At 43.8% G+C, this 23,993-nt stretch overlaps 2 long non-coding RNA genes across 3 annotated transcripts in view; both read left to right on the top strand.

The window, feature by feature from the left end:
* Window positions 1-759: 759 nt before the first annotated feature.
* Window positions 760-23,993, top strand: part of LOC308591354 — a 138,154-nt gene continuing 114,920 nt past the window's right edge. Inside the window, exon 1 of the long non-coding RNA XR_014010131.1 lies at window positions 760-866. This is a non-coding gene — a long non-coding RNA (uncharacterized lncRNA). The remainder of the gene's footprint in view (window positions 867-23,993) is intronic.
* Window positions 13,531-19,721, top strand: LOC308591353. 2 transcript variants are annotated; one of them, XR_014010129.1, is made up of 3 exons: window positions 13,531-13,672; window positions 16,507-16,657; window positions 19,452-19,721. It is a non-coding gene; the product is annotated as an uncharacterized lncRNA (long non-coding RNA). The 2 variants fall into 2 exon arrangements; XR_014010130.1 differs by having other exon boundaries at window positions 13,531-13,641.

The raw sequence follows: 23,993 nt of genomic DNA on the forward strand, positions 1-23,993 counted from the left end.
TATAGTCTCAGTCATCAGAGTGGTTAGAGGAAACCATCACTGTTTGATCACTTGTTCATCACACCTTTAACAAGGTGTGTGGTTGAACATTACCCCAAATTTTATTATTCCATTAGGTTTATGACTGAAGTCCATTTCCTTATAAGCAAACTGTCCATTGGCAAGACTTTTGATGTGTCTGTTTTTAAGGCCCTACCCTGGTGTTTCCCATGGTTGAGAGAGATTGGGGTCATCTGCATGGGGAAGAACAAAATTAGAACTGGAACCTTTGGGGGGGGTCTGCTTTCTGCTGTTGCTTTGTGGTGAGCTTTGTACACCCACCTCCCACCCCAAATCAGTATCTAATTTTTTTTAACTGCCTCTGCTTCCTCCAAAACAATGGAACTTTTTCCTCCACCCCCGCCAAGAAGGTTGTTAATGAATTCCCTCCCAATTTTATAGCCTGTGGAAGTACATTCTTTGACCTAGTCCCATGAATCCATTTGTTATTATCTCATTTCTCTTTCGTTACAGTTTCATTCATACACACACACACACACACAGTTCGTCTGCTTTCATTTCTGCTTGATTATAATGGGACCCAGCTGAATTTCCGATGCTTATAACTTTGGTGCTTTCCATCCAAATAACATGACGTTTTCAGATGTCATGCTACTTGTTGGAAAAAAGTGAATACTTTTCCTTCTCTTATCTTCTACTTAATGCATGTGTTACTTTAAAATAGAGCTTTCCAAACTGTGTGTTATGACACATTTATGTGTCGGCTGCAGTGTGTAGTTGTGTCGTGTGAATGCTCCCTGTCCTTCTCCCGGGGCTGGAAAGGGGTTAGTTTAACCTCTGGTTTGTTAGTAAAACTGAATTACTGTGTTGTGAAATGATGCAGGTCTTCAAAAGTATGTCACCAACATGAAAAGTTTGCAAAGCGCTGCTTTAAACCATGCAAGGGCACTGTTTGTTGAGCAATCTAGCCAGCACTCGTTTGCTGCTTCTTTGTTTGAGTTAACACCAACCCTAAAAGCTGAGCCATTTTGTTTGTTGTTCTCTCCAGACCAGATATCTGCTTCTTTCTCTCTCACTTCTCCACTCAGACTGCAATTGTTTCCTGCATGAATAAATCATTTTAACTCCAGAAACTGTAAGTGATGATTCTAATTGAATTCACCCAAGCTGCAAGGGAAGGTCTGCTACCACTACTCCCTTACAGCATCTGATGTGCCAAGTTTCAGGCAGGTTTAACCAGTCTCCCCCAACCTGGTTAAATCTTTGCATTCTGGGAGTTAGTGGGGCTGGAACGTCTTCAGCAAAGAAGTGTTGCTGAAGCTGTTGGAGCTACAAGAGAGCAGCAGGGCTGGCTCCCCTCTGTCGTCTCTGTTGGGGCCTACATCCAAACAGCAAATCTCACCGCCCTGCGCTGTGCTGGATCACCTGCCTGCTTCTGCCTCTCCACAATCTCTCAAGCTTCCTGCTTCTAGTACCTCTCATCTTGTCCCCTCCTCTGAGTTGTGGCTGGTATCCCACCACCAGGATCTGGGCTCTAAGTAATCTTCTTCTGTGCCCTCTCTGGGGGGCTCTTGGGCAGGTAGTTCCCAACACTCCTCCTCATCCAGCACCCTGGCAATGTGGGGAATAAATATCTACATCAGGAAGACAGGATAAGGACCAGCACCTCCTATTTACCACGAGGCTGCTGTAATATAATAATAATATTATAATAATTTATTATTTATACCTCGCCCATCTGGCTGAGTTTCCCCAGACACTCTGGGTGGCTTCCAATCGAGTGTTAAAAACAATACAGCATTAAATATTAAAAACTTCCCTAAACAGGGCTGCCTTCAGATGTCTTTTAAAGATAGGATAGCTGCTTATTTCCTTCACATCTGAAGGGAGTGCATTCCACACGGCGGGCGCCACTACTGAGAAGGCCCTCTGTCTGGTTCCCTGTAACCTCACTTCTCGCAATGAGGGAACCACCAGAAGGCCCTCAGCGCTGGATCTCAGTGTCCGGGCTGAACGATTGGGGGTGGAGACGCTCCTTCAGGTATACAGGACCGAGGCCATTTAGGGCTTTAAAGGTCAGCACCAACACTTTGAATTGTGCTCAGAAACATACTGGGATCCAATGCAGATCTCTCAGGTGTAAAGGTGGCATAGCAGGTACCAAGGAGGAGGCAGTTCCAGCCTCTCAGAAATGTGCCACAGCCATTGCTATCACCATGGCAGCAGCAGCAGGGAGTGAAACATTCATTGGAAGCCAGGTTTGCTGTCCATGTGGATCTTGCTGCCCATGGCAGTTGCCTCTCCTTGCCTCATGGGTGGTCCGGCCCAGCTGGGAATTGTAATTTGTTAAGGGTGCTGGGAGTTGTTAGGAAACTCCCTCTTCCCCTTACAGAGCTACATTATTGGAGTGGTTTAGAGTTCTCTTGACCATGCACAGCCTGCCATTTCAAGGACTGCTGCTGTTGACGTCTCTTTGGAACCATTGATGACATATTGCACATTATAGGAAGGTGAGGCTTTCTTCCCCACCCCTAGTATAACTTTAACCAAAGGAAAACCACCTCTTGACTTGTAAACATGTGGAGCACATGGCTACTGCAATGTAAATAAATGCAGCCTACAGTGGGCTGTGTAGATTTCAAGTCAACATTGTGTAAAAAAAACTAGGCCCAGGACTCGCACAGAGATCCTTAATGTGAGAAAATGGGGGTGTTGCAGTCCTTTCCTAGTCTTTATCTGTGAAATGTTGGCGGGCATGAAAAAACTGAGAGAACCGATTTCCTTCTGCACAGAGCCAGGTTTCGTGTGTAACATCTTGTCTGGTTTCAGACGTCAGCACCCAGACGAGCCCTGTGAACCGTGCCACAGTTGCAAAGGAGAACAATGAGGGGCTCTCCGTGACATGCTCCAATATTGTGCTAGTGCATAACGGTTCATTGATCAAACTCATTGATCAAACCCATCTCCCCACCCTTACACAGCCAGCCTCATGTTTCTACCAGCAATCGGAGTCATCAGACGATGCTCGTTGACCCAAATGCCTGTAACTGAAGCTGTTTGTGGTGCTGCGATGGCTTCACTTAGGGGAGAGTAAGCAAGGCTACCTAGGCCCTTTGTATGCAAAAATGCATTAGTTCCCAGACTGGCTGAGCCCATAAATGGAGGTGGCATTTTCAAAGGTCAGAGAGAGCTTAGCAAACAAAAGCATCTCTCAGAGGGGGGGGGGACAGGAAGAGAACAAAAATAGCTCTGGAATTTTAGGCGGCTGCGCGTCAAGCCAGCAATGACGTTTGACAACAGTTCTCTTGGCAGACAGCAGAGGGATCAAGACTGCTCAGGTGAGATTCCATTTCACTGCATGAAGAACCCTTGGACTCCATCCTTGGAAATGTTATTTAAGAAGGCCCGGGTGGAATTTACAAAGTCATTAGGTAACCCTTCTGCCTGTTTACTATGCAAACAATTTTGGCTCAGCCTTTTTCTCTTGTGGAGCAAAACACACCCAACTACCAGGTATCCCCAAAAGTCGATTGGTGGAAGTGAAGCACCTCATTAATTGTGTAGAATGCCCAGCATTAAAAATGATTATAGAAAGCTTAGAATTTGGAGAACGGTTTAAGGGATTAATAAATCAATTATATTTGAGGATCAAGGGATATGTCGCAGTGAATGATGGTACAGTATAACAGAACAAATGACACTAGCCCGGGGCACAAGACAAGGATGCCCCCTTTCCCCAATCTTATTTGTATTGGAACTCTGGCCAATGCAATTAGAGAAGATAGAAATATAAAAGGAATAAGCAATAAAGGAAAAGAGAAAATAAGGTTATTTGCAGATGACACCTTGTTAACAATTGGAAATCCATTGGAAAATATGCAGGTAACAGAGACACATTGGGAAACAATTGAAGATATAACAGGGTTGCAAATTAATTGGTCCAAATCTTATTAAAGCCGCAATATTAAATCAATGAATCGGTTGGATGAAGTAACCCAAATGTTGGATAGATTACAAGGGTCATTTTAAGATAACTTCTCTGTCCTCCAAAAAATGTAACCCTCTTTTTTATATTAGATTAACCCCACCTTTCCCCATACTTGGGTGTCGTATCAGGCCCTGGGTAGGGAGCAGGGAATCCAGATGTTCAGGTGCACTCACATACTGTACCACAATACCAGCCAACATGATAACATGTCATGGAGGAGCTACATCAGTCCAGCCTAATCCTGCTTCCCCATTGGTCTTCATGCCCTGTCACTCACTCCAGTTCATCAGGTCAAGTAGGATTTTCCCATTCAGATTAGCCAAAGGTTGTGTTTCTTTTCCCCATGTGTCATGGAGAGGGGATTGGCAATTTGTGCCTGGGGGGTGCTGGTAGGATGGCCGGTTTTACATTGCCAAAAAAAAACATGGTTTCCATCAGCAAAAAGTGGGGGCACCAATTTGCGTAAAATTTGCAGAAACGCTCTAGGTGCAAAGCCGGTCCAGTGAGTGGGGAGATGGGACGTAGCCTGGGGAGAGTCCTAAGGGGCATATTCAGACCCCAGGCCTGAAGTAACCCTCCCCTCTATAATAGGATAGTTTTATCACACTGTTTTATTGAACTAATTGTAACAATACTTTGAGACCTGCTGTTAGGGCATGGTTCATGGCTGAAACAACAAAGTGAAAGTGAACTGAATCCCGTTTTGCGTCCGTTCAGCTCCCTTAATCCCAGTGAAGGTATATGTTTCCTCTAATCTACTAACCCATTGCTTTCCATCATCTCATGTCATGATTATACAGAAATCCCTTGCCTGTAGCCTCGATTTGCATCACCCCAGAGGAGGACCCCTCAGTACAAGGAGTTACTCTTTAATTATATCACAAATGTCATCGTGGCTGTGCCATGCAGTAGGAAAGACAGGTTCCTGCAAGTTGCCTTCTAATTACTATCCTTCAAGTTAGAGAGTAATCCCAGGGTGAATTACTGCATAATTTGTAGCCTGTAGTGCAAATAGTGCCATCCGACTTCAGTTGGGGAGGCATAGTTTATTCCTGTCCCATGGCTGTTCGCAGGCAACATTTATTAAATATGATGTGCACATCAAGGAAGAAACAATGTCCTAAAGCTGGAAACAATCTTGTGAAAAATCAGGAGCAAGAAGCTGGTAACTTGCTAATTGTTGCAAGTACTGAATAATGCACAACAATTTTTGGGGGAGCGGGGGAGAGGTTATTTTTGAATACAAAATAACCTTTGCAGAAAATATTTTAACCACATCAACACCATGCATTTTAAGTACTATTATGCCACTTTAACAGCCATGGCTTCCCCCAAAGAATTCTGGGAACTGTAGTTTGTTAAGCATGCTGATATTTGCTGGGAGACTCATATTCCCCTCTCAGAGCCAATGTTCCCCAGGGTCGTTTATGAAACTAATTCCTTTTCCTAGGGAACTTTAGAAATTGTAGCTCAGTGAGGGGAACTGGGGTCTCTTAACAATGATCAGCACCCCTAACAAACTACAGTCACTAGGATTGATTGGCAGAAGTCACAACTCTTAAAGTGGTGCAATACTGCTTTAAATATGTGGTGCAAATGCGACTTTTATCCTAGTTTGTGCTCTCCACAACACAGACCATTAATTTACATAGGAAAACCCTCTGCATCTGTTTCAGAGTGATTTCTACCACTCATCAACATGATGTTGTCATGGGGAATAGCATATTGCTATGAGTTTGTGGGTGCCTTGACTCCCCTAAATTCTTGGGTCTAATTGGTGCTGGCTCTAGTAGATGTTGGAGTTTAATCTATGCTTGGAGAATTACGATGGGCTGCCAGGCGCTGAATCTAGCATTGCCAAAATAGAGGCAAACCTGACACGTGTGAGCCAATAAGGAGAACAGAGACAAGAGGGGATAAGCCATCAGCAAAGCTCAGGCTACGTACCAGCCAGCAAATGGGTGGAGCCTCACCCTGGGCTCTCGGTAGTTAGCAGAAGGCAATGCTAGAGTTTTTAGGAGAGGGTTCAAGATTGCACTTGGGAATGATGTAAAATGAAGGAAAGATTTGCAAGCTGAAGGCAGAGGGGAGGGAGTCAGAGGACAATGTGGGCTGGCAGTTTAAATCCAAGGCATCAGCAATGGGAGAAACAGGACCCTCTTGGAATGTAATGCTAGGAAGCCCTCCATCGTAGGCTCAGGTTGTATATATATGTAAATAAGCCATATATCATAAAGACACCCAGTCTTTGCTGCGTAAGTGCCTGGGACACGCTGGAATCTTGCACTGTTGTGGAGATTGAGAACTGGGTGTAACAATGTGAAATGAGAAGTACCTTTGACTGATTCTTCTGAAGAGCTCACTAAACATGTATAATGAATATTTCTGATGGGTTGATGAGTCAGAAACTGCTGAATATTCATGTGTTGTGTTATGGATTTTTGAAGCTGTCCTACACTGAATTAAACTACTGCCAGGGCCATCCCAGAGACACAGTGGAGAAGAAATGGTGAGGGGCAGTTAACTGCCCCACCCCGCCTTCTGGAGTTTCCCCCTCCAGACTGATTCTTCAAGAGGTTTCCACCAACAGGGTTCCAAATATATGTTTGAAAGGGGGGAAATAGTGGGGATTTGTAGTCGGGAAATGGTGGCTTGGGAAAGGGTAAAGCTTCTCATTGTCGTTCACTCTCAATCAGGATGTAGGATCTGAAGGCAGCAAGCAGAGTTAGTCTGTGATCCTGCTGCTGGGCTTCCTATTCTCTGGGCCAAGGAGATTCTTTTTAAATTTCCCACCATGTCTGAGAATGATGCTGTGTCAGGGACATTGAAGGGAATAGTTGCAGCTCAGAGGTAGAACATCTGCTTTGCACGCAGAAGATCTCAGGTTCAATCCCTGCCGATCAGCGTAAACCAGTGGTGGAGGGTGCCCATTAGGTGGAGCCAGGTGCAATGGCAGGCAGAGCCAACTCATTCTAGTTTTTTCCCTATCTTCCTGCCTACTGAGTTTTGCAAGGGTAACACTGAGGCTAAGGAGGAGGAAGCTGACGGACAGTGCCACCTCCTGGTCTATAAGAAGGCAGGCAGGTAGGACTGGCTGAGAGCAGATGGAGGTTGGTGGGGCAGTGGACAAGCCTCCATGGCTGAAAACTGAGCGAGATGAAACATTGGCCTGATTCAGTATAAGGTGGCTTCCTGTGTTCCTATGAAATTTATATGGTGGATTCCATCCATCTGACACTGGTTCTGAGCACTGATGCTGCCCATTGATGCCACCATCACCAGGTGAGCCCTCTGAGATAGGAAGAAGGTCAGACTAGGAGTGATGGTGGGAACTTGTAGCCTTCTTGATGTTGTTGGTCTCTATCTCCCATTAACTCCAGTCAGCATGACCAATGGTGAGGGCTGATGGGAGTTGTAGTCTTACAAGGTCTGGAGGTCCATCCCTGCAGCTGAGCGATCTTTATCGTGGTCCCCCTCAAACCTGCAGGTGTCCCTGATTCCCCTCCCAAATTGGCTTTTCCAGGTAGAAATATGTCGTTGGGCTCCAATTTCCAAAAACATGCATTTGATGCAGTGTGTACTTTGGCCCTTAGACTGTATTATTCTCCATCTGACTCAGTCTTGGCGAGGAAATATCTGCAAACAATTTGTCATAATTCCTATGAAGTCATCTGTTCATTTGGGGGAGGGGTTTCATAAAGGACAGAGATCACCTTTCTTCTTTCAATTCCTCCCTGATCTGTTGCCCCAAAATTGCCCTGGGGACAGGGGCTAATAATACCACCAAACTTTTATGGCTCCTGTTGCTGTCAGATAATTGTATGGTTGCTATCAGGCATCCCTTATACCGGGTAGCTGTTTTAATGATGGAACACCCCTTCGGATAAATAAAAGCAATATATCTCTTTTATTGCAAGGGAGGGAAATAGTTAGCTTGCCCAAATTACAGCATCGGCAAACAGAAAGATGACGAACTGACTGGCCCAATTGCATATGACATCACCTGCCGCAGAATCGATTGGCTGATGCTGACAATAGGAGTCTTAGATCTTCCATTACTGCTGGTGGAATTTTTATGGGGCTCCGGAATAGGTTGATGACTACATCAGGTATATATGTCTACATAATGAGCTAGTCCCTGTATAGATGTGGGGAAAGTGATCTCAGGAAGGTCTTTTTGGGGAGGGACCATCGCTCAGTGATAGAGTTCATGCTTTGCGTATAAAATATAGGAAAATAAGATTGTTACCCTTGGTCCATCTACCTTAGTATTGATGGGTAATGGCTCTCATGGGATTCAAAAGAAGGGTTCTCTGCTACCCCTCCCTAAAGATGGCAGGGATTCAATCTCTACCCTTCTGAATGCAAGGCAGATGCTCTACCACTGAGTTTTGGTACCATGTTTGGGTTTTGACAGTTCCACTAAGCAGAATGACATACCCCATAGTCTTCAAACCTGAGACCTTGGCAAGCTGCTGATAGTTGACATAGACTGGCCGTCTGCACATCACCATTTATTCTGGCTCCTGTGCATTCCCACTGCTGGTGTTTGAAGCCGAGCGCACATGATGTTAGCCACAATCCATCTGTATCCTGTAGTTTCTTGAAAAACCCTACTTTCCCTCAAACCAGTTTCCATGCAGTGGAGGCTGTTCCATTGGGGCTAACGGGACAGTGCCCTACGAACCTCAGTCTGTCCTCTGCCACCAGCCTTCTTCCTTCTTACGTATAAGCAGTGCAGGGTTTGGTCCTGTCTGTCAGTGTTCTACTCCTCCTAATTCTCAGCATTGCCCTTGTAGAACTCAGTGGGGAAGAGGATGAATATGAAACTAGAATCACTTGGCACTATGCGCCATCTACTGTTGGGCTCCCTGCCTTCTGCCCTGCCAGTTCCAATGGGCACCAGACACCACTTATTCCACCCTATTAGAAAATGTAAACTGTGGGTAAGATGGAATGCAGATTGTAGACATCTGTTGCTCATGTGCAGATGACAGCAGATGTACAGGTGATGACTTTGTTGAGTAGGAGATGCAGGGGGATGCAGGAGCAGGGAAACAAACCAGGTAATGGTGTGAAGCTTGACTTGAAATGCAGGTGGGGGAAGCAACCTCGCTGCCATTTAGGCTGTTAATGTGTACATTTCCATAATCTGGCCTGCTATAATGTAGCTTCTTTCTAGCCATGTGCACTGTGATCTACTGATAACTACTGGCTAGCTCAGGGATAGGCAAACCCAGCCCTCCAGATGTTTTAGGACTACAACTCCCATCATTCCTGGTCACTGGTCCTGTTAGCTAGGGATCATGGGAGTTGTAGTCCCAAAACATCTGGAGGGCCGAGTTTGCCTATGCCTGGGCTAGCTATTCCATAATAATCTGGCTCACCTCACTGTCTTCAAATATATCATCTGGGTTGTTTTGCTAATGGAATTTCCTCACCTTCTTTGCTACACAGTTCATTTTTTCCTTGATTTTCCTTTCATTGCAGGGAGTTGTGGCTCTGGGGAGCTACAGGTTCCCCATCCCTGGTGCTGAGAATACTGAGCTAGATAGACCCAATAAAAAAGGTAAAGGGGCCCCTGACCATTAGGTCCAGTCATGGCCGACTCTGGGGTTGCGGCACTCATCTCACTTTATTGGCCGAGGGAGCCAGCATACAGCTTCCGGGTCATGTGACCAGCATGACTAAGCCGCTTCTGGCGAAACAGAGCAGCACACAGAAACGCCGTTTACCTTCCCGCCGGAGCGGTACCTATTTATCTACTTGCACTTTGACGTGCTTTCGAACTGCTAGGTTGGCAACGGGAGCTCACCCTGTTGCGGGGATTCAAACCGCGACCTTCTGATCGGCAACTCCTAGGCTCTGCGGTTTAACCCACAGCGCCACCCGCGTCCCTCGATACCAATAGTCTGGCATAAAACAGCTTCCTGTGTAATCAGGGATTGTAATAATATAATAAACAGATCATGCCATTACCCATCTAGTCAAGCATCTTGTTCTCACAGTGACCAATCAGATCATTATCCCCTACGTATGTAGCTGTTTCTTTGCAACTACAAAGGTCAGAAATCTTATTGCTATATTACTATTATTACTACTACTACTACTACTACTACTACTACTACTAATTTTAACAATGCTGAGCAAAACCTGACTCATAGCATTTTGAGTAATGCCTTTCTCCTTGTCACTGCCTAGATGAACAGATTATCTGCCTCGCTAGCTCCTGTTGAAGCCCTATATACCCTGTTTTACCTTCTTCTGGCTTCTCATCACTTTTTATGTTTGCTAAGTCAAGCCACCAAAACATTATTTTTATGTTTCTCTCCCTCCATGCTTAGCTGAAGGAGATCAGCTAATCTTATGTAACCAAATTAGCATCTTGTTTTCTCAGTACACCCTCCTCTCCTCTGAAGGCAGCTGGCCCTTGAGTCATTTCCATTTTAGGACCGGCCCGCTGGAGGTGTTTGGCGCTTGAGGCAGAATGATCCTGGCCTTTTCTTAAAAGGAGTTAACGGCACATACCTTAAGGAGGTGGGAACCTCCTTCCTTTTCATATCTACGACGTTGGGGCTACTGCAGAACTGGATGAAGCCATTTATGGAAATGCGTTACTAGGAGGGGGAAATGTCCACATCACTTCTTCTAATAGAGAGCTTAGGCGGTGCATGCCAACAGGATTGCAAACAAAATGGGTCCATGGATGGCGCCATGGAGAAGAAGATCAGCAGCTTATGGGGGTTGCTTGTTATTGTAATTTTGTAATTTTGTTTTGTTAACTTGACACCTATAGCCTCCTGGATGAAGGAATGGCTGGCTGGAATCATGAACAGGAGCATTCTTGTTGTGGGGTGAGGAAACAAGTAGGGCCTACGACAATGTTTCGCAGCATAAGTCCCCTTATTGCAAAGTTTTGAAATGTAATGTGTAAGATGCCAGGGTTATGATCTGTTCAAGGCCCCAAACCTTTTAGAAATGGTCAATATGAAAAAATAATTTGCTGAAATTCATGTTGTACTGTTGCCTTAATTATGGTATTTATTGATTTGGGGCTATTACTGCTTGGCTTTTGTATGCCTAGGGCACACAAAGTTATAAAGGGGGGGGGGGAGAGAGACACCCAAAAAAAGAAAAGAAAGAAATCTCAGTTAAGCTGTGAATGTGTACAGCCTCCCGCTACATGATATAATAGAATTAACTGGTAAAAGTTATAATAAACCATAATTCTATAAGCAAACCACTTAGATATCTCCCTAGAAAGCACTTTGCGAAAATATGTTGTGTAGACCTGCACAGTATGTTTCTCCATTCTTGGAAATGACTTAATAGATTTGAACAAACACCAGAAAATAAAAAACCCTCTCGGTCTTTTTTTTTTTTTAATGTTCTCACTGGCTGAGCTCATTCTATCTTGAGTGGGGTGGGGCATGGGGAGGAAATTTGGACAGATAAATGAAGCAGAAGGGGCAGTCATGTGCATGGCAGGGGGCTCAGACATGTTCTGCTTTACTGTTCCTGCCAGAATAATTTCATTTTTAAAATAGCCAACCTATCTGATGCACTTCCTGCACTGCAGGGCAGGTGGAGCAGTGCAGGGGGTACTTGGGTTCAGGAGAAGGCAGTGACTGGTTTGGTGAACTAGGTGTCAGGAGCTTGGTATGTATCTTCAGAGAGTGGCACTCAGCCTCGGACTCAGCCAGCTCATCCTGGCTTCAATCTTGGAAGACATTACAGCCCTCTTCTTCTTCCTCCTCCTCCTCCTCCTCCTATTTTGGCGACCACTCGTAGCTGAGTAAGATTGTCTTCCATAAACATGGTTTTAACAGTAAATCCAGTGGAGATCAACAGTGAGTGACTGCGGAGACCAATTCTGGATCCACACATCCTTCCACAGTGGGGACATAGGTTTCTGGGCAGGAGTTGATCACGGTGAAGGTTTGTCAAGCATGCCTTCCTCTTAGCATGTTTCTCCCTTTCGTCCTGAGTTCGAGTGTGTTCAAAGCCCATGACACCTTTGGTAAAGGCTGTTCTCCAACTGGAGCATTCGAAGGCCAGTGTTTCCCAGTTGTCAGTGTTTATACTACATTTGTTTAGATTTGCCTTGAGAGGGTCTTTAAACCTCTTTCGTTGACCACCAGCATTATGCTTTCCATTTTTAAGTTTGGAATAGAGTAGTTGCTTTGGAAGGCGATAATCAGGCATCCGAACAACATGACCATGATTGACCAATCCAACAAAGTTGATGTTGAAGAATCATTTATGTTATATCAAGCACAACGTGCAATTTAGAAAATCTGAAGTGTTGATTTCTAGACCCAGCCATGCAATCGGCTACCGTTCTTCTTAGGTGTTAAGATTGGCAGAGACGGCCCAACTGGTTGTTCTACCATCCTCAGAAGCTCAGGTGGCGATGGCCTGGGAGTTCTCTGTGGCAGCCCCTAAGTTGTGGAACTCCCTCCCCATAGCGGTGCATCTGGCATCCATGTTATACTGATGGATCACGCCATCTAATCCAGAAGCCCACTCTCAGCAGTGGCCAACCAGATGCCTACAGGAAGCCTGCAAATGGAACCTGAGTGCAACAGCATTTTCCTGACTCTTGACTCCCAGCAACTGTGAGTCAACAGTGTGAAGCTAACGGACCACTCCTGCCACTGTGTTTGTACAGCACTGATATCCCCACTGTCTCACTAAGCAGCAATGACTCTGCTGTCAGGAGGTCAGGTAAGAACCACCCATCCATCCATGGCTGCTCTGCAGTACAGTAGTACCTCGGGTTACAGACACTTCAGGTTACAGACACTTCAGGTTACAGACTCCGCTAACCCAGAAATAGTACCTTGGGTTAAGTACTATGCTTCAGGCTGAGAACAGAAATTGTGCTGCATTAGCTAAAGTGGTGCCTCAGGTTAAGAACAGTTTCAGGTTAAGAACGGACTTCCAGAATGAATTAAGTTCTTAACCCGAGGTACCATTGTATATAAAGCTAGTGCACATGCCCCAGCTCAGTGTAACATCTGGCAGCAGTTTAGGTGTCCTCCAGCCTAGGGATGTGTAAATCTGTCACTTTCCATTCCTGTCAGTTTCTCGCTGTTCCAGCGTTAAACCCAGTTCTCCACATTTCCACATCAGTTTGCATCTTTTATCTTTAGGAAAATCCTCATGAACATTCATTGGCCTTTTGGTGCAAACCTCTCCTGGTGTACACATTTTTACAATGCCATTTTCCCAGAGATAATGCATTTTTTCCCCATGAACATATGCATCTTCATGCACATTTTATCTTCTCGTGTATGCATTCTTGCCTAAAATACTCGGCTGGTGAACAACTTTGGGGGGGGGGGGAAATGGAAAAAGAAAAATCCCAAAGGATGGCGGTACTTCCATTCCTGAACTGTCTTGGAAAGAGCAAAAATTGAGTCAGTTTCCTCTTCAAGTGAAAACTATTTTGAATTTCCAGTACAATGGGAATTGCTCAAAACAATAAACCGGGACAAATAACACAACCATCTATCTGTTCAGTTCTTATTTTGCAGCCTCAAGTTACAGCAACTCGCTACTCCCCAAGGAAATCAAGGGCGTTGCTGGAGTACCGCGAACAGATCTGTAGTCATCTTAAGATGACATACACAACTGGCATCAGAGAGGTGGTGAGGCTTTTTCCAGTTTGAAATCAAACAAGTAAGATCACTTCCCTCTTTGTCTGTGCTGCTGTGATGGGACTGCCACCCCCCCTCCCCCAGGCTCAGCTGCTTGCCAACTGCCGAGAATTATAGTATGGTTTTGCAGGCAGCCCATTAAAAATAATTGGTGTATGGAGAATAGGTGAAACGGAGGGAGGAGAAATTCAAATTTGTTTGCATTTTAATGAGAAACTGCCTAACTGACACTTCTCCAACCAAAATGTGAACCAAAACACAGATACCATTTGAAACTGACACTTTTCTGAATTTTTCGATGCAGTTCTGCAACCAAATAATATGAACAAAAATGAAAATATTGGGGGGGGGGATGTGCATAAAAGCACATATATCTGTGAAAGATTCATACAGAAATGCATTATACTGCATGACATTGCTTGCAAAAATGTGTATCAAAACTGCAATGTACAAATGCGTTTATTTTTGAGAAATCTGCACCAAAATGCAAATTAATTTTCATGAGGATTTATTCCTTATAAAAATAAACTATAAAGTGCTGTGGAAATGTGGGTAACTGAAATTCAGTTTGGAAAAATTTGAAATTTGGAGAACCAAATTGACAGATTTGTCCATCTGCAAAAGGGCATTATAGATGCATCAGGTCATTGTCAGAAAGGTGGATTCAGAGTTAGTCCAGGACCTTTCTCTTAGGAATGTTTGGGAAAATAGGATTGACATAATCATAGAATTATAGAGTTGGGAGGGAACCCAAGGTTGATCTAGTCCATGGGTGGGCAAACTAAGGCCCAGGGGCCAGATCCAGCCCAATCGCCTTCTAAATCCGGCCCATGGACGGTCCGGGAATCAGCCTGTTTTTACATGAGTAGAATGTGTCCTCTTATTTAGAATGCATCTCTGGGTTATTTGTGAGGCCTGCCTGGTGTTTTTACATTATTATTATTATTATTATTATTATTATTATTATTATTATTATTACCCCGCCATCTGGCTGGGTTTCCCCAGCCACTCTGGGCGGCTTCCAAAAGAATATTAAAATACAGTGATGGATCAAACATTAAAAGCTTCCCTAAACAGGGCTGCCTTCAGATGTCTTCTAAAAGTCTGGTAGTTGTTGCTCTCTTTGACATCTGGTGGGAGGGCGTTCCACAGGGAGGGCGCCACTACCGAGAAGGCCCTCTGCCTGGTTCCCTGGTTCTACATGAGTAGAATGTGTGCTTTTATTTAAAATGCATCTCTGGGTTCTTTGTGGGGCATAGGAATTCGTGCATTTTTTCTTCTTCAAAATATAGTCTGCCCCCCCCCCACAAGGTCTGAGGGACAGTGGACTGGCCTTCTGCTTTAGAAGTTTGCTGACCCCTGATGCAGGGGTCTAACCCCCTGCAATGCAGAAATCTCAACTAAAACATTCATGACAGATGGCCATCCAACCTCTGCTTAAACAACCTGCCAGGGGAGACTGTTCCCCTGCCGAACAGCTCTTACTCTCAGAAAGTTCTGCCAGATGTTTAAGCAGAATCTCCTTTCCTATACAGTGGTACCTCAGGTTAGGAACTTAATTTGTTCTGGAGGTCCGTTCCTAACCTGAAACTGTTCTTAACCTGACGCACCACTTTAGCTAATGAGACCTCCCGCTGCCGCTGTGCCGCTGCTGCACTATTTCTGTTCTCATCCTGAAGCAAAGTTCTTAACCCGAGGTACTATTTCTGGGTTAATGGAGTTTGTAACCTGAAGTGTCTGTAACCTGAGGTACCACTGTGATTTGATGGCCACCAACTTGGATGACTTCTTAAAAGGATTAGAAATATTCACAGGGATAAGACTATCAATGGCTTCTAGCTATGATGGCTATCTCTGCTGTGCCTCCACTGTCTGAAGGCATTGTGCCTGTGAATACCAGTTGCTAGGGATTGCAAGTGAGCAGAGTGCTGCTATGCTGAGGTCCAGTTTTTGAGGTTCCCACTGCTGTTTGGTTTGAGAACAGGCTGCTGGACTAGATGGGCCATTGGCTTGAGCCAGCAGGTTCATCTAATGTTCTTATGTGTTAGAACATCTCAATAGATTTTTGATAGTTGCGAACATACATGCATTGGCCTTCCATTGACAGAAGACTTTAGATTTACATCCCTGAAATCTGTATTGCCAAACACTATATTCAGTGTAGCAGTTCCCTATTAAATGTGGATGATTGTCAGGATGCTGTCAGTGGCTGCCGGCTGGTTGCCCAGGAAAGTATAAAGACAAGGAAAAGTTTCTTGGCATCCTTTTTTAATTTCCATCTTTACAGAGAGAGGCTATGGAACCCTGCCTCTTGGTTAATGGCATTGTCCTGAGTGAATCTCCACCCCCCTCCCACTTCCTCATTCATCATCATCTCCGCTATGAGTGCTGCTACGTGCCCTTTGTCTTTGAGCTCTTTGCTCTCCTACTTCTAAGGCTCACCAGGTTCAGGGAGATGGAGGGTCTGGAATGTTTTCTAAGGACAATATGTCAGCTGGGTGTTGTTCTGGCTCTCCTGTGATTTCCCAGCTTTTCCCCTCATCTGCCTCTGAGCTGTGACCACCCACAAACCACTGCTGTAGACTGTCTTCCTCTTCCTCCTACCTGGAAGGGTCAGGATGGGGAGACAGTCTCCACCATTCCTCCTCTGCCCAGTCCCTGACTTTTGCCTTTATTGTAAGGAGTCAACAGATATAGAGATGGGATCACTGGCACCTTGGAAGTGGAGGTCTTCGCCATTCACTACTCCACACTGGGCTAGCTGGATTCTTGACATGGGCCTAACCCTAAGGGGGTTATTGAAATGCAGCCAGTAAGATCACCGGTACTTTCTGACTCAGAATTCTTTACTGCCAGGTAGATCCCTCTGATGACCTCATGGATGTTTTCTTTCACTCATCGCAATGACTCCATGATTGGGTGAGACAAGAAGCTTTAAAATATACATCAGAGTGAAAAGTCATTTTTATGACTGCGATTACTGGGAATAGCTGCCAAGGCACCTCAGGTGAGAAACTTCCATAAAAACTGACACCCAGCCAACATTGCTGCAGAGAGGAAAGGTGCAAAATGGCTGTATAATGTCCATGATGAGATATTTTGGCTTCACATTAGGACCATAAGCCCCCAACAGCCAAATTAGATAGGACGTTAAATGTTGTGGGTGCCCAAACACAGTGTGGTGTAGGAGAGGGGAAGCTTAACCCTTCTGGTCTACTATGGTCCTAGGGAAAATTGACTCTTAAATCCTCTAGAAGACTGTGGAAGGAAGCTGCCATTGTCTTCAATGGAAACTTCAGGGTGGGGTGGGCAATTTTTAATTGGCCTTCTGGCGGTTCCTTCCCTGCGAGAAGCCAAGTTACAGGGAACCAGGCAGAATGCCTTCTCAGTAGTGGCGCCCGCCCTGTGGAATGCCCTCCCACCAGATGTCAAAGAGAACAACAACTACCAGACTTTTAGAAGACATCTGAAGGCAGCCCTGTTTAGGGAAGCTTTTAATGTTTGATCCATCACTGTATTTTAATATTTGGTTGGAAGCCACCCAGAGTGGCTGGGGAAGCCCAGCCAGATGGGCGGGGTATAAATAATAAATTATTATTATTATTATTATTATTATTATTATTATTATTATTATTATCATCATCATCATCATCATCATCATCATCATCATCATCATTGGACTATGGGGAGAAAAGATAACCCCATCATTCCACTGGCAACTGTAGTTTGTGCAAAACAAACAAGCACACAAACAAGGCATGCTAAATACACTGAGACATTTAATGCCACATTAAATGTGACATTTGCACGCAAAGAGTCACATGGCCTAATACCCAACATCTCCACGTAGGGCAGGCCTGAAACAATAGACGGTCATTGTCAGTCAGTGTAGAAAATACTGAACTAGATACAACATTAGTTCGATTCCATCAAATGAAACTTCCTCGGTTCCCTGTTTTCCTCTCTGTGCCAGGACCTAGCTGAATCTCGCCTCTCTTGATATCAATAACCTGAAAGAATGACATTTCACTGCATGCCTACACCATTCCTGGCCCATTTATGAGAGTCCAGCCTCCAAGCATTGTTGGCCTGCCATAGGTTTGATACACCTCTCTGTTTTTGCAGTTACTTTCACCATTTCTGTGAACATGCCACTGTGACGTTAACATATGAGAGTGCTGGAGGTGAAATAGTTAAACAGATTACCCAATCAGAACCCAAGGGGGTGGAGTCAGGGGGACTATAAAACCAGCTCTGGGAGGGGCGAAGGGAGGAGTTCGTTGGAAGTTGGGTGCTTGGTTGGAGTGGGAGTGAATTGGGATAGAGTCTGTGGGTAGGTTGAGTTAGTGTAGCAAAATAAGCTGAGTCAGGAACAGTTAGGAGCTAGGAAGACAAGTAAATATCTGAGAGGTGGTTTAGTGAGTGAGAGCAGGTAGCAGAAGTTATAGGTCTGGATAGGCACCCCATGATTGTAATTGACCAATACCATTTATGAAACCACACGCTTGTTAAACTGCAATAAATAAACAGAAGTTTATGTTCCAATTTAACCCTGACTGGACTCAGTATTGTACCAGGTAGGGCCTGGGTGGTGGCAGTGAGAAATAAAGTGGTGGCACAGGGATCAATAGACGGTGAAACGTCCGGGGACCCTGTGTAATCACCATAGCCACATATACAGGAATCTCTCTTTACGAAATGATATGAGTTATTCCCACCAGTTTTTGGCAGCAAACATGTTTATTTTCCAAATAATTTTAGTAAGACTTTATATAGAACTTCTGTAGCCATGGCTTATTCTTTTTTTCAAGAAAACATTCTTTTGGATTTATTTCACTGACAGTACACAAGTGTTAGTCAGCGGTGGCAGCATCGGGGTAATTGTGTATTATTAGTTCTTGCACCAAAGAGAGGAAAAACAGGGGAGATGTTCTTCTCCAGCCTAAGTAGCACCAGACTGTCCCCTGTTATCACCACTTGGAGGAGACAAAGAGGAAGAAAATGGTGCTGAAATCGATGACCACCACAACAAAATCCCCATGTCAGCAGTTATTATCAATTGTTATTTATCAGCTACCCTTTGTCATGAGGTCCCATGGAGGGTTACAACAATTAAAACACTATGTTGAAACCAATTTGAAACAGAATTACAGAATTAAATGTGAAGAAGTCTGGTGAAACTCAAATGGTTTCCCAGTTTCAACAGGCTCCTCTAATTTTCTGCTTAGAGTAAAAAGACCATGGCAATTTCACCAAGGATTCCAGTATTAATTTCCAATGGCACTTACTTCCAAGTAATTATGCTTAAGAATTCAGCATTTGGCTGCAAATGTATACCCAAGCCTGTTTGAAAATAAAATTTAGGCCGACAACTAATTCACGCTTTTCTAGAAAAAGAAGTGCCAGAGCTCACCATGAACAGCTTCCTTGTTCTCTTGGAGGGCAATGGTGCCCTCCAAGAGGTGCTGGAACTGAAAAAAATCCCTGTCCAGAACAATATGCAAACCGAAACACAGCTTTTCATTGAAATATGCACTTTTCTGAATTTTGCAATGCAATTCTCCAGCCAACATATCCACACAAAATGCATGTACTATGAGATAGTGTGCATAAAATGAAAATATTTGTGAAAATAACTTACAATGTATTAGTGAAAGTTGCTTTGCAAAAAAATATGTATATTAGGATAAGATGAACAAAGATGCTGCTGATGAACTTTTATGAGGACATAAAAAGAAAAAAAAACTCACAAGTTTTTAGTCTTAGGAAGTTGCTCCTAATGTTAAGCAGTTTCCTATTAGATGTGGTCTGGAGCAACATAAAGAAAAGGGGAAGGCAGACAGGAGAGAGGTGGAAGGTAAGACAAATGTTGGCCCAGCAGAGGGCAGCGTTGCAGTGTCTACAGACTTAAGAGCACAGTGCTTTGCATCAATATGAAGATCCTAAGAATGCATAAAGCTGCCTTGGACCAAGTCAAGCGATTCATCTGAAATTCACTGGACAGAGCAGGTATTCAGCCCTCATAAGCAGCGTCCAGGCGAAAATCATTGAAATGTTCAGGAAAATCCAGATGTTTGGCGAATGAAATAAAAAATAGCTCAGAAAACTTCTTTCTTTCTTCCTTCCTTCCTTCCTTCCTTTCTTTCTTTTTTGAGACAAAACTCAACAACTTTGGGCAAAACTAAAAAAAAGCAAAAGAACTTTTGTGTCTGGATTTTCACCTTTTCAAATATGGCAACCCTAGTCCTTCCCCAGCTTTAGAAGCTGGGGATTGAACCTGCAACATTTTGCAAGCAAAGCTGTGACCCTTCCCCATCCTTTTGTGATGATGACTTATCAACGCACCAGACATGCACTCCTGTGAACTGATAAAATCACATAAATAAGCAAACTTGGAGGAATTGTAGTTCTTGTTCTCTGGCGTGCTTTTCTGGTTCTCTGATGTGGCGTGTTCCTCATGTACCGGAATGTACATCCGCACAACCAAAAATAGCATAAAATGAATATGGATGCAATCATATGCAAGGTCACATTAAAAATTGAGGGGGTTGTTTTAATTTAGGTCGAGGGATGGGCAGTGGTCTTATACATATATGCCTACACACACACACAAAGAGGAAAAACAAGCAAATTAATGGAAACAATAGAGAAACTGAACGAAGTCCAGTTCTGGAATTAGTTTTGTGAAATTCCCATAGTTGAACTGGAAACTGAGGAGGATTTCAACATAGGGGAGAGTGAACCATCGGGAAATAGAATGGGCTAAATCAGGCATAGGCAAACTCGGCCCTCCCGATGTTTTGGGATTACAACTCCCATCATCCCTAGCTAACAGGACCAGTGATCAGGGATGATGGGAGTTGCAGTCCCAAAGCATCTGGAGGACTGAGTTTGCCTATGACTGGGCTAAATTCATACAACCTTACAAAGAAGCACTTCTCTAATTGGTGAAGGGCTGAAGCTCAGTGGTTAAGCATTTGCATGCAGAAGGTCCATGGTCTAATCCCTAATATCTCCAGGTACAGCTGGGAGAGAACTTTGCTTGGAACTTCAGAGACAATACTGAGCTAGACAGACCAGTGTGCAGTGCCAGATTTATGTATGAGCTAAACAAGCTATAGCTTAGGGCCCCCACTCTCTTGGGGCCCCCCAAAAAATTTAAAGGAAAAAAACCTGGATGTACATTTCCAAAATATAAGATAAAAAACAAATAAAATAAAAGCTACATATAGCAACAGTGTTTTGTGTTGTGTTGGCTCCTATGATGTAAGTAATGGGCCCCGCCTGCTAGCAAGTTCCATGAAATATCACTGGTTTGCTCATTTCTATATATAGGGTGCCTACATTCTGCATGGAATGGTTGCATGGCCACATGTAGCATGCAGCTGCAGACTGCAGACTGCAGTGCAGCACAGTTGAATGTAGGTCAAGCTGTTGTACCTGTTATCTAATATCAAAAAGTGCTTGTAGACTGATGATCAGGCAGCATACACTAAGGGTATGAGTCTTATGCCTACTGATTGATTTCATGTAACAATTACTTTGATAAAATACATATTTTGTTATGTGCAAATGGCCTTAGATACCTATTAGGTCCATAAATTGGAATATAGCATATATTCAACACCTAAAACAGCGACAATTTGTTATTGACAAAGGACAGCTGGACATATAAAGGGCCCCATTACCTTCAGTAGCTTAGGGCCTCATCAAACCTAAATCCAGCCCTGCCAGTATGGTCCTAACTGTAACCCAGAAAAGCACAATCCTTCCTTCTGCTCCTGATGTTCAAGATGTGTGTGCTGCTGCTTATGGAGCCAAACTTTCCTCCCATCTATGCACAAGAGGGAGGTATCAGCAAACTTCAAGGAGCTCCAAGGTTCTCAGAAATATACAAGTTTGCTAGGGGGCAAGGAAATCTAAAGGGAGGAAACTGCCCCCCTGAAACCTATGGTTAGGCTGCGAATTCTTTAAGCGCCCTTGACACACTTCACGCACAGGCAGCATCCTATAGTGTTTCCAACAAAATCAAATCTCTTAGCAAAGCCCAAAGGGGCTAATTTAAAATATTAGTACAGAAGAGGCCTTCCTGAGAAGCTTACATACAAGTTCAGAGGAATACAACGTAAGGACACTTTGGCCAAAGGATGGTGGAATTCTGTCATCTTTAGAAACACAGCAGGAAGTGTAAGAGCAGTCCCTAGAGTTTATACTTACAGCGTGGCGTAGCGGTTAGAGTATTGGGCTAGGAGCTGGGAGACTCAAGACAAATAATAAATGTTGGAAATGTAAAGAAAAAGAAGGAACATTTTATCATATGTGGTGGGAATGTAAAAAAGTAAAGAACTTATGGGAAATGATATATAATGAGATGAAAAAGATGTTGAAATATACATTTTTTAAAAAACCAGAAGCATTTTTACTTGGTATTATAGGTCAGGACATTAATAGGCAAGATGTTAAATTGTTTTTATATGCAACAACTGTGGCAAGAGTATTATTAGCCCAGAAATGGAAACAAGAAGAAATTCCGACGAAAGAAGAATGGCAGACGAAATTAATGGACTATGCAGAATTGGAAAAAATGACAGGAAGGATTCGAAACCTGCGGGACCAGAGATTTACAGAAGATTGGAAGAAGTATATGAATTATTTGAAGAGCAACTGTAATCAACAAATTACGCTAGTAGGACTACAAGAAGTTTTGTAAGGAGAAATATACGAAGTGTTACAAAGTATAAAAAGATAGAGATATTGGTTATGAGTTTGAAATGTAATAGGGAAGATAAGAAATGCATACTGAGAGATTAGACTGGAAAATTTTCAGACAGGATTGATGGAAGTTAAAAATTTGAATAAGATGTAAAAGTATGTTTAATTACTGTTGAAAATGATATGTTAAAAAAACTAATAAAAATTATATTGAAGGGGGGGGAAGAGCTGGGAGACCCGAGTTCAAATCCCTTCTCAACCAGGAAGCTCACCTTGGGCCAGTCAGTGTCTCTCAGCCTGACCTACCTCACAGGGTTGTTGTAGGCTTATGAGCAGGGGGAGAACCGTTTACACCAGCTTGAGTTCCTTGGAGGAGAGGTTGGGATATAAATGTAATAAATAAGGGGAAGGGGATATAGCAGGTTTGGGGAACCTTCGGCCCTCCAGATGTTGCTGAACTACGACTCACACCATGCCTTGCCATTGGCCATCCTTGCTGGGCATGATGGGAGCTGTAGTTCAGCAAATAATGAATGGCCAAAGGTTCTGGAGATGTGGCCTAAAGAAAGGAGTTACTGGCCGGAGTCCCTTATCATCTAGGGTTCAGTCTCCTCATGATAATAATGTAGGGAAAATGATTCACAACTCACCCAACAGCACAGAGCACCTCTGGGTTAAGCTACATCCTTGAAACAGAAAAAAGCAGAGGCACAGGCACACCCATTTGTGCAACAAGTCCCTCAATGATCCCCTCTCCGCCCTTTTGGCACACAGGAACAAAATTGGTGATTTATGACCAGGAAGGAAATGGGGAAATTCCCATAGATTTCCACCCTGGCCTAGGAATTAGCCACTGTGAATTTCTTGCTCTGTAATATATGATTCCTGGCCCAAGATCTCTTGCAGGGATTTCTAGAGCAAAGGAACAAATGCTGTGACACGAGTCTCTCCTTGTTTAGCTGCACAAAAAGAGATGCAAAGCTGCTATGCATCAAGGAAAAGGAAGAGAGGAGGCGGTTCTCCAGCAAAATGATGCATCCAAAATGCATATGCCAAAATGATGTGTGCATACTTTAATGCTGATAGTGTACAAAAATACATTATATTACGGGAAACTGCTTTGCAAAAATGTGTATATTTGCGGGAAATTGACACAAAAATATCTATATAAATTAAAATGCTGGTTAATCTTCACAAGGACTACTTTTTAAAGTTGCAAATTGGTGTTGAAATGACCATAGGATTGGGAAACTGTGAGAAACTGAAATTGACAGATTCACCCATCCCTAATAACCGTATTTTTCGCTCTATAAGACGCACCAGACCACCAGACGCACCTAGTTTTTGGAGGAGGAAAACAAGAAAAAAAATATTCTGAATCTCAGAAGCCAGAACAGCAAGAGGGATCGCTGCACACTGAAAGCAGCAATCCCTCTTGCTGTTCTGGCTTCTGGGATGGCTGTGCAGCCTGCATTCGCTCCAAAAGACACACACACATTTCCCCTTACTTTTTAGGAGGGAAAAAGTGAGTTTTATAGAGCAAAAAATATGGTAAGCAGTACAGTGGTACCTCTGGTTACGAACTTAATTCGTTCCGGAGGTCCGTTCTTAACCTGAAACTGTTCTTAACC

The sequence above is a fragment of the Podarcis bocagei genome (assembly GCF_964188305.1).
Source record: "Podarcis bocagei genome assembly, chromosome: 7".
Classification (NCBI taxonomy): domain Eukaryota; kingdom Metazoa; phylum Chordata; class Lepidosauria; order Squamata; family Lacertidae; genus Podarcis; species Podarcis bocagei.